The following is a 6,895-nucleotide window of genomic DNA, read 5'->3' as shown; positions in this document are numbered from 1 at the left end:
GCACCCCGCGCACCCCGCCGCTGCGCCAATAGTGCCTCGCTGCAGAACATTCGCCGCCAATCACAAACCATTCCGGCACTTCTAGCTGTCAAACTGAATGGCTTTAAACCAAACTGCAACAGTTTTTTTAAATATTTTGTTCGGGTATAAAAAACAATTTACATTTGTGTAAGATGTAATTAAAATAAGAATATTTACTATTTATTAATTTCATCAAACATAAAAATAATTATATAAGTTCAAAATAATGTATTAATTTTACTTAACTTAATTTATATAAAGGCTTTTATTCTTCTTTACTTCAAGAAGTTTAATTACTTGTTATTCCACATTAATGATATAAATGTAATACATATATATATTTAGTCACATAATAGTTTGATTACAAATGTTCTAGTACTGGAACATATTTTTATCACATTTAAAAAGTTTAAAAAATATATTCAATAGTTGAGTTTTTAAAGAGAAAACACTTGTAATTAATGACATGTGTATGAAGACAGATTAATATATTTACAACAAATTTCAACTAGTTATAAAATAATTTGTATTTTTACATCATTATTATTAATATATCCTGTATATTCTATTGTTACATCAATAAATTATTTTCATTTTCATATCATGAAACAAATCCATCTTTTTTAAACTTTTGGTAATGCATGAAAAATCTTATTAACCATTTCCAATAAGAAACTTGTATGAATGAAATCTTCAAATAAAGTTCTTATTTTTCTCAAAGTAGAATTGTACGAAGTTGTGTTACACCGGCCACGTGGCCAACCGGTATAGTCTGTCCTTCTTCGACCCGCTACTTGTCTCTCTTTCGCGTTTCATTCATCGACGTAAGTCGTAACCGCGGCGAGCACGTGCGCAATAACAAACTTTACGACCATTTAAATAAAATCGTTTATTGTGTGGGAAATTTATTTATTTACATCGCTTTCGATTGTTGACCGCGTTTAGTGCATGGTTTTTATGGGCTTAAGTTGCCTTTTCAGCTTTATCAGGTCGCTAGTACGACGGTGAGGCAGTAGAACATTGCATAAGTATAGGTTTTATGTTGTTATTGTGATCTTTATGCCACAAATGTATAGGGAGCAATGATATGGCCAGTTAGGGTCATTCGTTTTACGATAGGTGCAATTTTTTATGTCCATTTAATTGTTTTGAATTGTAAATACGGAGGTTAACGTCTATTTACGTCCTTATCTATTGTTTATTGTGTAGAATATGATTTTTATTACTTCATCACATTGTAGTTACTATCGCAATTAAGATTAACCTTTAAGTTTATTTACAACGTTATTTTGATACAATGTTGCTTTAGACGTTGTTTTTTTATTGATTTTTTAATCTAAATTACGCTATTAAAATAAATAAGCAAAACAATGTAATGTATTCAATACACTAGAATAACGTAATGAAATGTTAAAATTAAATGTGTACAGTCGCCTTCTTACGCGGTGTTCCATATACAGAAATTCTCTTACATCTCGCATTGTACTAACTCCACCTTTCAATTTAATCAACTATCATTGATTTTACCAATCAAGTGCCTATTATTATTTCTTATTAAACATTATTTCTGTGTATTTGTTTCAAGGCTCAGGTTTCAGACGTTGAATATCGCCACCGAAGATAATTATATTTAACTAAATTGTTTATATGTTTATTAGGATAGCTTTCTGTACTTGTAGGCACCCATATAATAGTTGCTGTCTGTTCTATTCAGAATCTATAAATTGCCAAAACTGAATTTATTGCTAAAAATATTATTCTTTTTGTAGGATTAGGATTTAATTAGGATTTGTTCAACCACAAGGAATTTACGATAGACGCTTCCAGAAACTTTTATATGTCTCATTGGAAACCTATAAGGCAATAAAATCTTATTAGAATTTTAGATATTAAATAAATAATTATCCTATCTGATTATATACATGTGCAAGGAGTTTAGTGTACATAGAAAGGTACTCTTATTTAATGCAGAATGTTTTGCTCTAGCATACACATAACCTTAAATATTGTTATAACAATTTATGTATCCATCTAACGAACTGGCTCGTTCACCAACAATATTGTTGCAGGAAAGCTGTGAATTAACGTGTAATGTACTCGCATTGACGACGGTATAGAAGACTCGAAGTATTTTAACATCTCAATAACATTAAAAATTTTACAGGCCATAACAATCCATATTTTGCTCATATAAAGTTTACGATATATAATAGTGGTTCACGTGCACCGATATTATAGCATAACACGTAAAATGTAACTAAACGCGAGTGCAGGCTTTGCACACCAAAGAGACCGGTATACCATCACGCCCCATTTTATAGGGGATCGATGGGTAAGAGGCCATCGAGCGAGCCACAAAGTCCCAGGTGGGTGGGGCGAACGTCCATCGTAAAAGTTCTCGACTCCTGAGAAAATTTACAACTATCGGTCCGCGAGATTTAACGATCAGTTTATAGATCCGACGGTTTCCAATTCGATATAAAGTCAGTCTGTCAATGTGACGCCCATCTGGACGCGATACGGGACAGATATTGCGATATCGCCCATCACTGTCTCCCTAGATTACTTACTCACATGTTTGTCTAATTTGGATACTACTTCTTGTTTTACAAAGCAAAACACCTAAATAACATTATCTTATAAACAGTGACATATTAATTCAACAAAATTGGATGAAAGCTTGAAATAAAATCACGTGTATTATTTAGTATGGATTTTATTTTTTAGAACTCCTTTTAATGTGCAGTAAATAACTCACCGTTCATTCAGCATCAAAACCTGTAAACAAAGAAAACAGTATGAGTTAAAGCTAAAATATAAGTTACGTTAATTGTAGTCACTTGTAAATTTTCTAATTCGAATACAACCGATGTCGAGGGGCCATTTGAGGAACAGAGTTACATATCTTATGAGATTTCAGAGATTTAACTGTTTTCGCTCTGAGAATTATTTTTTTAGACGTAAAAATTTATTTATTTCCTTAACGAGAAGAAGAAAATTCACTTACTTAAGGAATTTATTTGTCTATAATAACATTTGTTATAATGCAAGCGTGATATTTTTCTTGTCTTAAAGTAATAGCCTTGAGGAAATATTACCAGTGAGATTAACTCATGTTTTTACTGACCATTATACAATTAGTTCGACTTATCATTGCCCAGTTATCTAGATATATTCCTCTAGTTCAAGAAAATAAAAAAAATGTTATCGATAGTTATTTCTCAAATAAATCATTAATTAAAATGTAGGTATACAAAGGTAATGACTGAACCCATTTATTATTTTTGTTTCTACATCATCGATAAACGAAGCCCAGTAGAGCGGGCGTAGTTGGTATATAGGATATTTATTAAGCCATTCCGGCGGTGTACAAGCCGGAGGGTAAGTAGAAAATTTTAATTTCACGTCTAGAGGCGGCCGGGGGCGCGGAAATTTGTGTGGCATAATAAGTGAGATTGTTGCGAAATTTGCTACAAGAAAAAGAAAGAGGGCTCGCTACACACTAGCGCGTTGGAATAATATAGACCTTCCCCGGTGAAATATCGTCATTTTACTGAGAGAAATTCAACTGCCAAAATAGAATTAAAACATGGTTTTATCTTTGTTTTACTCATTATACAAAGTTTCAATAAGACCAATATACTTTCGCTAATTCACATATCTTCCCCTTCCTATCTACTTCTTATAAGGATTCGACAGGAGAGGGGATGTAGGTACAGAGAAAGCTCAGAAGGTATGCTTTATCTGTACATGCGCTGTTCTTGGTCTAAAAGAAGGAGGATAGAGGAGGTATTAAGAATATAACGTAATTGAATCCTTAAATGCAGTATCATACGGTATATTTTTTTTAATATTTGTAGATAAATATTAATGTGTCATGATGTTAACGAATATTGTTTTCACTATGTTTTTAATTCAATTATACATTTTTGTATGTTAAGTATGTCCATACTAAGTCCGGCGAGCGCACGTGTAAGTGGCAGCTTCAATATTTATGTGCAATTTTTGGAGCGCCGCCGCCCACCCCGCTGCCCCGCGACCCGCGCGCCCTCTATAAAGGATGCAGCGCTCCATCTTCCCAGTTCGAGCACGCCCAAACTGGCTATAAATGAGCCCAGTTATGAATACGCTGCAATTATTAATAACCTATCTACTCGCTGTTGAAAAACTTCGACGTATTAAATGAATTATTCTTATCTTCTCGCCATGAACTTGGTTTGATTGCGATTCGTAATTTTCTTTTTTTATTTAGAACTTCTTTCACTTAAGAGAACTTCATCTTTTTGTTAGTGAGTCTTTTGCGTTAAGTTTTCTTGTGTTACTCATGAAACACTACACTGCACGTAAATACAAATTTGTGTACTAAATGTTGTGCTTATCCGACTTCCGACTAAAAATGAATGGTATAAGACAAAGTATTTATGAAGTTAAGCTTTAAGCGAATATTGCGAAGTCGTGTTGAGGCTACTGTTTACAAGGATATTGTGCCATACTGTACACTGGACCTTGCAACGTGTAAAATCAATCTATCCTGATGTGACCTCTACAAACAATTTGATCTAAGCTCAAATAGGAGCGCGTGGTATAATCGCAATGCTAGAAAATGGATCTAAGAAAGAAATGACTGTCGCATAATCAAATTATAAGTAAAATAGTACGTATCTATCTTCCAAGTACTAGACTATAACTGCTAGGAAATTTGTTAAAAATTAATAAAACAATAGATGTGAATTGTAGAAAGAACCAAAATTTAAACGTAATCTACCAGAAAATTAAAACATCACATGTAATCTAATGTAAATGCAATCTATTCAACAAAGTTATTCATCAAATCCAACAGTAAAAATAACAGTAGCGGAATAATTCCATAACTATCATTTCTCAATCTACGCAGCGAGTGCTCGAGTAATATTATTCAAATAAAAACAATTTCAATTTGTTCCCAAATTGAAACAGAGAGCAGGCGGCGTGTTATTACGTTTTGGGCGGAGGTTAGCAGCGGCAGAGCGTGTAAAGTGCCGATAGAGTTCCCTCCCCGCCCGCTCATTGCCTATAACACAAGCTTCGGGCTTCCCTCAAAAGCCTCCGAGAACGCCTCGAATTTAGCGACTTTTCGCTCTTGATACTTTCACGCGACATTTAGACGGTATACGTCGTGTTGTGTCATTTCACCACACGCTTTTATGAAGAATGTAGTTCTTGATGGCTCGCCCTTTGAAATTATTGAGACGTTTAAAATTGATTTGGAAATTCTATCTCACTACAAAATATTACATTGAATAACTTAATGAAAGGTTTAGAAAGGAATGACATTGTTTACTCTAGAAACAAGATCTCATGATCATTAAATCTTTAAGTTAAAATAAGTGCTTTATGATGACTAGCGAAGCTTTGTAGAGCGTATCAGTACTAATGTAATAAAGGGGAAAGATTTGTGTTTTAGTTCAAGATAAAAACTACTTGGCAGATTATAAAAATTCTTTCACCATTACAAAGGTAACTTATCTATGAGTAACACAGGCTATATTTTTTATAATTTCTTAATTTCACGTGGACGAAGTCTCGAGCAACAGCTAGTATAATATAATTCGAGAAAATTATAGCTTTTCATGTATAGATTAACACATTATACATGTTAGTTGGTTATATCATTTCTTAACAGATGAGATATTTAATAAAATTCCAATGAAATAAAATGTTTTATTTTTTTTTGTACAACGTAGAATTTTTACAATAGATAACACATCTAAAATTCACTTGAAATTAATGAGTAGAAGTCCAAATCTAAAAGAGTAATAGCTTCTTTGTAAAGTGAACTACAAAAGTATAAAAATTGTAGGATAGTATAGTGCTCTCTTCACTCGAATATTCTAAATGTGATTCAAGATTACATTAAATTAAATCAGTATATATCATATTTTTAAATAGTTAAAAGCAACCAATAGTAAAAAATAGACTAAAGGAATACAGAGCAGAGCACATCTTTTAAATGTTTCTGTAAATCATAGTAGAGCCATCTGTGTCCCAGTGTCCAAACTAGAGATCGACTCTCGCTTTTGGTCCCAGCATCCCTACAGATCACACCAATAACAGAAAACAAATAGACCAAGAAAAACTTAAGTTAGAAAATCTTTCAGTCTACAATTTGACTCTAAAAATGGTAATGTATTTTTAAAACTATAAACCGACGTGTTATTTGTAACTCTTTCATTTACTATTTTGTTTAATTTTAGCGCCATCTATCGGGTGGCGAAGGAACTCCCTCGCCATGTGTTCATGCAGAGGTTCGTTGCACTTGCTGCAGTGCTTGTTGCTGCCCTCTGCGTTTTAGAAGATCAATAACTTGAAGTTTTAATCTGTGACAAAAAAGAAAGAAAAAGCTAAACAATATGTAATAAAATATACTCAAAAGTGTTTGTATATTAATAAATGTAATAATAATTATTTAGGACAAAGATAAAACAAAATATTACAGATTATACATTTTGAATAATTTCATATTGATAAAGACGTAAATATTTAATTAATCAAAGAAGTAAATTATTAAATCAATTTATTAATTGATATTTTACAGGTGCATAGGTAGCTTTACAAGTAAAAAAAATACAAGTGTAAAATCCAAGAAACGATAAGCATTTTGACTAAATAAGTTGTAATTTCTCGGTAGAAAAGCAAAAAACAAAGTTCTGAACAGTGAGTGACTTTTACTTTGTCAACGTATGAAAATTTTATAACTTGAAGGGGAAACGGATAACTGAAAGGTGAAGAGATTTTATTCAATGAAGACGGGTTCTCGTGACATTAATGATTTTTCCCGTTGTTTATCTTTTTATGAACTTTATGCTTCCTTTTATTAGAAAAGTAGATTTTTTCT

This window comes from Papilio polytes, unplaced genomic scaffold (assembly GCF_000836215.1).
Source record: "Papilio polytes unplaced genomic scaffold, Ppol_1.0 DF823691.1, whole genome shotgun sequence".
NCBI classification, from domain to species: domain Eukaryota; kingdom Metazoa; phylum Arthropoda; class Insecta; order Lepidoptera; family Papilionidae; genus Papilio; species Papilio polytes.
The sequence above is the reverse complement of the archived record's forward strand: the minus strand, read 5'-3'. Positions refer to the sequence as shown.